This window comes from Pseudorasbora parva, chromosome 20 (genome assembly GCF_024679245.1).
Source record: "Pseudorasbora parva isolate DD20220531a chromosome 20, ASM2467924v1, whole genome shotgun sequence".
NCBI lineage: Eukaryota > Metazoa > Chordata > Actinopteri > Cypriniformes > Gobionidae > Pseudorasbora > Pseudorasbora parva.
The window spans coordinates 7,198,297-7,208,969 of NC_090191.1; positions in this window are offsets into that span (position 1 = coordinate 7,198,297).

Below are 10,673 nucleotides of genomic sequence, written 5' to 3' on the forward strand. Positions count from 1 at the left end.
AATTGAGTTTCGTGGTAGGCTATACAGCGCTTTCATTAACTCTTCTTTTAGTGTTATTGGACATATACTTTTATTTGGTCATTCATCCATCTTGACTAGGCAATTCGCCCGGTCCATGGCACTAATGCGAGATGGCAGGTGAGAAAGATTCGCTTTCACTTTCACACAGACCATACTGCGGCATACACCACAACGTCTGTATCCTCATAAAAATAATGCATTACAGCTTTAATAAAATAAAAGCTAGTTAAATTAGATAATTTTATTTATTTTTTGTGATTTAAAATACAAATTTTTTTGTTATTCTTTTGCGGTGAAATTATAAATTATGCAATATCCCAAAAAAATGCAATATTTGTTGATTTTGCATTGTATTCAGCAATCGCAGAATCGCGAAAAACTGAGAGGGACTGCTCCTTATTCTTGGCTTTTAATATCACATACCAGAACGCCACCCAATGGACAAATGTATAACTCCACACAAATGGCTTCAACACAGTAAATTGAAGAAAATTTGCACAAATGGTCAATTAGTTGTGGTAATTCTACTATAGTACTGTAAGGCTGAAAAAAAGTAGTAGATGCTGAAACGTCTAAATGAGGAACAAGGACTCTATGAGAAAATAAAGGAAATTAACATCTGAACTGTCCCTCACACACCACTGGAGACGCAAGTCTCACCTCAGTATCAGCTAATCTATATCTTTCCCTGTTGACCCCCTCTCCCCCAATTCCTTCCCTCTCTCATGCTGAGATCACTGAAAATACACACAAAATCTCTCTCTTACAATGTCAATCCACACTATAGAGTATTATATATGTTTGATATCGTTAGAAAAGTCTCAGTGTGACTGGTACAAGGATCTCATCCCCACAGAAGTTAAACAAAAGATAATCAATGTTTTAAGAGTTTAGAGATATCTTGTCTTAGTATGGTTGGTGTGGCTTTCAGCCATTTGGCCTTTGCATCAATACAAGTCTATGGGACTTGATTAATGCAAATTCCCATTGGGATCTTGTGTTTACATTTGAAAGAGTTTGTGCATGTTTTTGGGTCTTTAAGGGAATGTTGCAAAGAGCTCAGGGCTTGACACTTTAAACAGGTTAGCCCGTAGTGCTGGACATCTAAAGATAGCCAGCATTATGTAATTTTCAGAAGTCAGGTATATATTTCATTCTTCAGAGTATTTGATGTTATGTATGGATTAGGCTACCTTTAAATTGAGTATGTAATTGGTGTTATACATTTACCTGACTGTTAATAAATATTTACACTTTGATTGATTCTGACTTGCTCTGGAATTATTCAGGTTCGGTATGCTATAATTTCAACAAAGGGTTAAACAGAATAATGGGTAGTTAAACTATTAAATATAAATGACCAAATAACCAATCGGCATTCTAACCTAAATTCTAAATTATGTTTAAATGGAGTCTGTGATAATGTTCGTTTTGGAGGGAAGGAAGAGGACAAGGGGGTCGGTTTGACTGCTGACGCTCTCTTTATTCAAACAAAACTCAGTCTCTTTACACTGCTTTGCCAGTGTGTATTTCTCTCAGTCACTTCCGGGTTCCGGTCAAACGTTTCGCTTCCGGGTCAACGTGTCTCACCACTCAATGTCCGTGGGTGTGTGTGTGTATCGCGTCAGCAGTCCCTCTCTCTCTCCTCGGTCTCCGGTTCCACCGATGTCTTATACCCTCTCCGCGCTCATTACTGGAACGAGAGACAGGTGTTATTAATCTGCTTCCAACCCACTCACTTACCGCTCGTCCCGCGGCTCTCTCTCCCGCTGCAGACCTCGCTGAACCACGCCCCCCTTGCCACATACCCCCACCGCCCGACTCAGGCCGGGGAGCCCATTTCTGGAGAGGAAGTCGGCCACAGCCATCTGAGCACCCGGCCTGTGGACCACCTGGAACTTAAAAGGCTGAAGAGCTAGATACCAACCCATATCGAGCATTGCCCCTAATTCTTCCTGAACTACTTTTTTCTTGTGTTCAGGCAAGCGATACGGCCGGCTGCGAACTACCACGCCCGGCTCGGTCTCGATATGGTGCTGAATTAAGTTGGTACGTCCCGGTAGGGGCGAGAACACGTCGGCGAACTCCGCCTGTAGTTTTGATAAATCCGTGAGTTGGGACGGTGAGAGGTGATCTCCCCCAGGGGCCAGCGCGACTGATTGTGCTTTGATTCTCGCCTTTGGCCCGAGATCATCCTCTCCCCCGATCACCGTCGCCAACAACACTGATTCCACCTCATTCCATTTCTTAAGGAGATTGAGGTGGTATATTTGACGTGCCCCGTTCCTATCGGATCGTATCACTTCATAATCGAGGTCTCCCAGCTGTCGTGCGACCTCAAACGGCCCCTGCCACTTTGACATTAATTTAGAGCTTGATGTAGGGAGTAATACGAGCACTTTCTCTCCCGGTGTGAATTTGCGTAGTCTCGTACCCCTGTTATATGACCGGCTCTGGCGGTCCTGGGCTTGCAACAAATTCTCCCTAGATAGCCGCCCCAAGGTGTGGAGTTTTGTTCGCAAGTCCAGCACGTACTGAATTTCGTTTTTGGCCAAAGAAGGTCCCTCCTCCCAAGTTTCTCGTAGGACGTCCAGCACCCCCCGGGGCTGCCGTCCGTAGAGAAGCTCGAAGGGGGAAAACCCCGTGGAGGCTTGTGGAACCTCCCGCACGGCAAATAAGAGGGGTTCTAACCACCGATCCCAATTTTTGGCGTCTTCCTGTACGAACTTGCGGATCATGGATTTAAGCGTGCGATTAAACCGTTCGACCAAGCCGTCCGTTTGTGGGTGATAGACGCTTGTTCGAATGGATTTAATGCCCAACAAACCGTAGAGTTCGCTCAACGTGCGTGACATAAACGCATTTCCCGGCGGCTCTTTGGTACTAATAACTGGGTTGTATCCACTTTTGTCTGAGTGTCTTGGGTCACTCGATACAACCGATCCTTAATTATGGCAAAATAAGGATACGTGACGGGCAATGCGGGTTGGAGAGACTGACCGTCGATAGAGCGGACCTGCTGAAATGCATGTTTTAGGGTCTCATCTTGAGACTGCTCCAGAGGGAAGTCATCGCGGTCCGAGAGAATCAGTCTCTCGACCCCGCTCGGTTCCTCTGAAGCTGTTCCCAAGGGTCCCGTATCAGTCTCGCCAACCTGCACTCGCGCCGCCCCGTTCCTAGCCTTGTTCTCCCAAGCGGCATCCGCGCATAACGACCCCAATAACGCTGAAAAGGCGGGCCAATTCGTCCCCAGAATTAGCGGATGCCGGAGGTGGGGACTAACCGCCACCTCAACACTATGCTTTTTTCCCCTAAACTGTATCGTGACTGGGACAACCGGATATTCCACCACATCCCCGTGCACACACCGCACCTTAACCATGCGGCTTGTATCCAATGCCCCAGGCTGCATCAGGCTTTGATGGATCGAGGTTTGGTTGCATCCTGAATCCACCAAAGCCTGATATGTACCCCCCTTGATACTCACAGGAATTTGGTACTCTCCTGCTTGATCGGGGGTGGCCCGTGGGACATTCGGGATCCGGATCATTGTTCCGATGTCCATCATCGGACACCGGTCCTCAAAATGATCCGGATCACCGCCAACAGGCCAGCCCAGGCCTGCCCGCCGCCCCTGCGTTGGAAAATGAGCGCGGGGAGGGTGTGAAACCGGAGCCATTGTCGCCACCCGCCCCCAGCGGCCCCGCCCCCCTGGGCGGAGCCCGCGAACTCCCGGACGGTCCTGGGCCCATCCCACCCCGGCCTCTGGGGGGAACGCGAGGAGGGCCTGGAGGACGGGACCTGGGGAGAGGGACAGAGCGAGAGGGAGAGACAGAGGGGGGAGAGAGAGAGTGAGAGGTTAGTGAGGGCTCGTCGACCCCCGGGCACGCCACCAGGTGGTCCTCCGCCAGATGGATGGCCGTCTCCAGCGACGTGGGCCGGTGGCACTGGACTCACTCGGCGGTCTTTCTTGGGAGCCGAGTGATGAACTGCTCCAGCACCACCAGATCGACGATATGGTCCACGTCGCTTTCGCCGGCCAAGAGCCATCTGCGGCACGAGTCCCGGAGCTGTTGGGCCATTGCGAAGGGTCGGCCGGCCTCGCCCCATTCCAGGGAGCGGAACCTCTGGCGGTGTTGCTCCGGGGTCCGACCGACCCGCTGTAGGATGGCCCTCTTGAGATCCTCATACTTCAGGAGGTTCGCTATCGGCAGGTGTTGTAAATGGACTGCATTTATATAGCGCCTTTATCCAAAGCGCTTTACATTTTTGCCTCACATTCACCCATTCGGCGATGTCAGCCATGCAAGGCGCCATCGAGCTCATCGGGAGCATGCTGGGGTTAGGTGTCTTGCTCATGGACACTTCGACACTTGGTCAGGTGGAACCGGGGATCGAACCACCAACCTTTCGGTTTGTAGACAATCTACATGAACCACTGAGCCACTGCCGCCCCTTGTTGTGCGGCCGCCTGGGCTTCTCCTGTTAGTAATGGTATGAGGCGCACCGGCCACTGTGCCCGGGGCCAGCCGGAGGCCTCCGCGGTCTTCTGGAAGAGGTCTATGAAGGCCTCCGGATCGTCCTCTGGCCCCATCTTGTGGAGGGGCACGTGGACCGGTGCGCTAGCCAGCCCGGCGGCTTCGGCGTGAACCTCCCGATCCATCCAGCTCCGGAACCTCTCGCGGTCCTCTTGCTGGCCGCGGACAATCGCCTCGAAACGGCGCTCTTGGTCTGCCCGCAGGTCCAGCATTGCCTGATGTTTGTCTTGGTGGAGGGCCGCGAGGGAGGTGATGATGTCCGCAAACGGCGAGGCGGAGGGCGTCTGCATTGCGGCGGCTCGGTCCTACTTCCTTCCCGGGTTTCGGCACCAGTGTGATAATTTTCGTTTTTGAAGGAAGGAAGAGGACAAGGGGGTCGGTTTGACTGCTGACGCTCTCTTTATTCAAACAAAACTCAGTCTCTTTACACTGCTTTGCCAGTGTGTATTTCTCTCAGTCACTTCCGGGTTCCGGTCAAACGTTCCGCTTCCGGGTCAACGTCTCTCACCACTCAATGTCCGTGGGTGTGTGTGTGTATCGCGTCAGCAGTCCCTCGGTCTCCGGTTCCACCGATGTCTTATACCCTCTCCGCGCTCATTACTGGAACGAGAGACAGGTGTTATTAATCTGCTTCCAACCCACTCACTTACCGCTCGTCCCGCGGCTCTCTCTCCCGCTGCAGACCTCGCTGAACCACGCCCCCCTTGCCACAGAGTCAGATAAAGAGAAATTTGAATAAAATCCCTTTGTCCCGCTGAAAAGGCCGAACACGCAGCGACCTTCACGCGCCGATCGTTAGCCTCCATTGGGACGATTCGGGCGGCCTATACTATAAACAGTACTATAAACAAATTTCCTATATAGTTGTAGCCATAACACACCGATCAGGGCAAAGGATGTACCAAAATCCATTAAAGGAATAACACCAGATAACATCTTAAGAACTTTATAAATGTTTTATTGCTAATTTTTGAAAATCTTTGCTGAATTGTTTCACTTTTGCCAAATCAATGATCTGACATTGCTGTCATGAAAGAAAAGGGAATGTGGCCTGTGAGTTAAACTGCCATCAGACTGTGTATTGTCCTGGTGTTTGCAGAGTATGCTAGCGCCACACTATTGTTTGAGCTACAGGCAAGTGCTAAAAAAAGTGCTCTATATGGCTCCCGGGGGTTCATAAAGCCCTTCTGAAGCAAAGTGATGTGTTTTGTTGTGAAAAAAATTCATAAGCCTTATGAATTTGATCTACTGTGAAAGAAGCTTATGGGTAGCAAATGTTCAATTTGAAATGCAATATGTAAAATGGCAATGTATTTCTGCGTTTAAATTTACATTTTACAGTAATTATCTGCGATGTTTGATGCAACATGAAAATTTAATTATATAATTTTCATTTGCAATTTACTACACTCATTTTAATATTTAAATTGAATGCATATTTGAATGCTTTATACATTGCAAAATGTAAATGTATTACCAGAATTGATTAGATATGTTTAACATGTTCAAGCAAACATTGTAGCAAAATTATCCTCTAAATTTTATTTTAGCTAAAGGCATTTAGACTCAAGGGTAAGATCCTAAGAATTGCATTTTCATCATAATACCATGTGATAATTGTAGCAGAGTTCAGTGTTAATATCAAAATGCTTTATGAGCCAAAGGTATAGTGAAAGGGTGGGGGAAAAAAGGTGATTTAAATGTTTAAATTAAATAAAATAGACTAAAATTTAAATTTAATATGCAAACTGGCAGTGCATGTAAAATGCAATCTAAACTGTGAGTGTAAATGCAATTAAAAAAAACATTTAAATTAACATTTTGCAAAAATGTTTGCTTGAACATGCTAAATGTTCAATATCTAATCAGTTTGGGTAATACATTTTCATTTTATTTCAACTTATAAAGCTTTAAAATATGCATTTAATTTAAATATTAAAACTAGTGTAGTAAATGGCAAATGTAAATTATATAATTGAATTTTCATGTTGCATCAAGAATTGCAGATATGTACAGCAAAATTTAAATTTAAAAGCAGAAATAGATTCCCATTTTGCATATCGCATTGTCATTTTGTATATTAAAAATTCACATTGAATATTGCTACCCATAAGCTTCCATAACCCCTGACCTGAAGCATGATGCATTGACGAACGCAGAAGTGCTGAGGATAGAGCAAAACAAAACACCGGTCATGAATTAGAGTCTAAAACGAGACTTTTTAAAGAGAAGAGATGCCAGAGGATTTGGATATACGGGTGCTTTCACATCTCTAGTTTGGTTCATTTGGTCCGAACCAAAGGCAAACAATTATACATTGTTGCATTTTTCAGCTTTTTTGGTTCCTTTTCACACCACACAGTGATTGCTTTGGTCCGAACCAGTTGAAACGAACGAAAACGCAGACACGTGACAACATCCACATCAATCATTGGCCATGCCGTATTTCCTAAACTGCTTTTCGATTGGTCAGGATTTACCTTGGACAGAATTCCAACAGAAGAGGAAAAGTCAGCTAACTTCACAACTATGTAGAGACGACTGCGGGCTGGTTTTGTCCCTGGCCATAATCTACTACATTATGTGTATTTACCACAGTATGCAAACAATACATTTCTATAATGAAGCACGGATGTGCTTGTGTGTGTTTTGTTTTTTTGTGTTTGTGTTTTGCCTAAGTAGTTGTCGTTTTTTTTTTTTTTGTTGCAGATTCTTGGCCACTGGAGACTCTTACCGCACCATAGCTTTTAGCTATCGTATGGGAGTGAGCACCATGGCAGGGATTGTTGGAGAGGTCGCCAGGGCAAAATGGGATGCCTTGGTAAAGGAGGTCATGCCAGTCCCCACCACTGAAGACTGGCGAAGCATCGCCACTGACTTCCTCCATCGATGAAACTTCCCCAACTGTCTCGGGTCCATCGATGGAAAACATGTTGTAATCAGGACCCCTGACAATTCAGGGTCCTTGTTTTTCAACTACAAGGGGAGTTACTCTGTTGTGCTTCTGGCAGTGGTAGATGCCCAGTACTGCTTCCGGGTAGTGGATGTGGGCAGCTACGGGAGGACAAGGTGCTGGTTAACTCCACCTTCGGCCAGGCACTCTGAGATTGGACCCTTGGCTTGCCACAGGATGCTCTTCTGCCACGTGCAGTGAGCTGATGTGGCTGATGAGACACACTTTCCACTCTGCCGAGACCTCATGCGGCCGTTCTCTGGACAGGATCTCCCCAGCAGGCATAGAGATTTGAATTACAGGTTGTCACGGGCAGGGCTGATGGTTGAGAATTCCTTTGGTATTCTCATAGCTCAGTGGCGTATGTACAGAGGAGTCATAGAGATCAGCCCTGCCAACATGGACGCCTGTGTGAAGGCTACCTGTGTCCTGCAAAACTTCCTGAGGAGGTCCATGAGCATCACCAGGACACCCACACCATCGGCAGGAGACGGCAAAGCTGCTGACCTACAGGAGGTCACCCGAGTGGGCAGCAACAATGCTACACGGGAGGCCATCTGTGAAAATTAATGGCATATTTCTCCAAAGAGCGGGCTGTCCCTTGGCAACCTGTGGCATAAGCCATGGCTTTTAACGGCTCTTTTAAGAGCCACCAATTAATCACAAAAAAGCATGATTTCTATAAATATATATATTTTTTTTCTACAGAGCATGTCAAAAGCACATTTTAGTTAATATTCATGGTGTTTCAAAATAGCACAGAAGTGTGCGCTATGACCTTAAGATTATCTTAGGATAATTATACTAAAAAAGTACTTATTTAGTATAAGTAAAAAATGTATGTGTGAAAATAGAGCACCTGGGTCCGCTACACGTTTTCAATATGATATGTTAGAATATGTAGTAATAATGTAATAATATAAAACACATAACCAGAAATATATTTTATAGAACAATATTTTATTTCTGATATATTAACTATTAAATAAAGTTTTCAAACTTTATAACTTTAAGTAAACCTTAAAAAAAAAAAACTCCTGAAACAAACAATTTCCTACAGAACAGTTTTGAACACTTGTGAAACAAACACTTTCATACAAGGTGAGAGAGAAAGCACAAGGTGCAGCTTACAAACACCCCCCACAGACTTGACAGCTGCCCCCTGTCACTCTCTCCCCAGTGTTCAGTGTCTCCAGACTCTAGACATTTTGCCTCATACACTATTTTGTGTATTTGGAATTTGAAGTCCTGCCTGGTCCTAAGTGTCCTGAAGTCCTCCAGTAGGCTTTAAAAAAAGGCTGCACTGTCCTCCTGAGAAGTGCTAGCTCTCCTACTCACAGCCTTCAAAGCTATCAGCATCCTTTCATCAAACTCATTACTGCTGTGTGCTTGTTTTTTCCTACGCGAGTTCCCTGTCTCTCCCTGAACACTGGACTGGCTCAATGGTCCTGCCGGATCCTGACTGCTGCTATGGCTTTGGCTCGATGGCCCTCCCTGACCCTGACTGCTGCTGTGAATTTGGCTTGATGGTCCTGCCTAACCCTGACTGCTGGTGTGGCTCTGGCTAAGTGGTCCTGCCTGATCCTGACTGCTGCTGTGGCTCTGGCTCACTGATCCTGCGTGACTCTGACTGCTGGTGTGGCTCTGGCTAAGTGGTCCTGCCTGATCCTGACTGCTGCTGTGGCTCTGGCTCACTGATCCTGCGTGACTCTGACTGCTGGTGTGGCTCTGGCTCAATGGTCCTGCCTGATCCTGACTGCTGGTGTGGCTTTGGCTCGATGGTCCTGCCTGACCCTGACTTCTGGTGTGGCTCTGGCTCAATAGTCCAGCCATGGCATCCTCTCTGTCCTCTGGAGTCAGGGCTTACCCAACCCATTGAAAATGAATGACTTCCGGCCACCTTGACGCTTGAACACACAGTAAAGTATCTATTAACAGACTTCTGTCAGAGTTTGACTGAGAGAGAAAGAGAAGAGCAGGAGATGAAGTGATGATGATGATGACGATGATAAAAGAGCAGAGTTTATTGAATAAACTTAGTTGTGTATATTTCAATGCTCAGACTTCATCTAGATGTTACACTTTGTCTGACCAGTACAGTTCCAACAAGTGTTAATTTACCAAGAGAAAATGTAAATTACTGCTTCACTACATATATACAATAGAATATATAATATGCACAAATAATATAAAATATTAGAACATAAAATGAGAAATGAATAATAATAAAATGTATAAGTGAAAAATTAAATGACTATTCAAATGATTAAACAGTTAAATAATAAAACAAAGAAACTAAATTCATTGTGTTATTGCTTTATGCTGGGTACACACCAACATATTTTTTACATCTTATAAGATTTTCAAAATGTGATAGACCACAAACATAAGGACAAATAATCATAGATTTAACCATTTTGCTCCTAGTGTGGTGTGCCATGATGTGACAAAGACAGCACACCACACACAAACAGATTTTTAATCTGAGTCCCGACCGTTAACACAGGAAATCTTGCGAGACTTCAGGCCGGCGACTGAAAACGCGCCGTGCATGCTAGAAATAGAACAGCCTATTTTTCACTCAACATGCAAGCGTGTTGGAATCGTTCCAGGCAAAATAGAATACACTGCAAAAAATGCTCTTTTTACTTAGTAATTTTGTCTTGTTTCTAGTCTAAATATCTAAAAAATTATTAAATCAAGACGCATTTACCAGATATGTAAAACGACATAAGATATTTTTTCTTGTTTTGTTGAAAAAAAAAAAAATGTTTTTGAAAAAGAGTTTTTGCTTAAAACAGGGCATAATTATCTGCCAATGGGGTGAGAAAAATAATCTAGTTTCTGACTGAAATCTTGTTTCCGTCCAAAACAGAAAAAAGATAATTTTTCTCACCCCATTGGCATATCATCATTTTGCTTGTTTAAAGCAAAAACTCACTTCATTTGATTTGGCTGGAGAAAGGTTTGTGTTTTAAGCCCGGCCAAATCATCCCAATGGAGGCTAACGATGGCGGGTGAAGGTCGCTGTGCGTTCAGGCTTTTCAGCAGGGCAAAGGGATTTTATTCCAATTTATCTTTATCTGACTACATTTTATTATGACCTCGAATTTAGGTTAGAATGCCAATTGGTTATTTGGTCGTTTTTATTTAATAGTTTA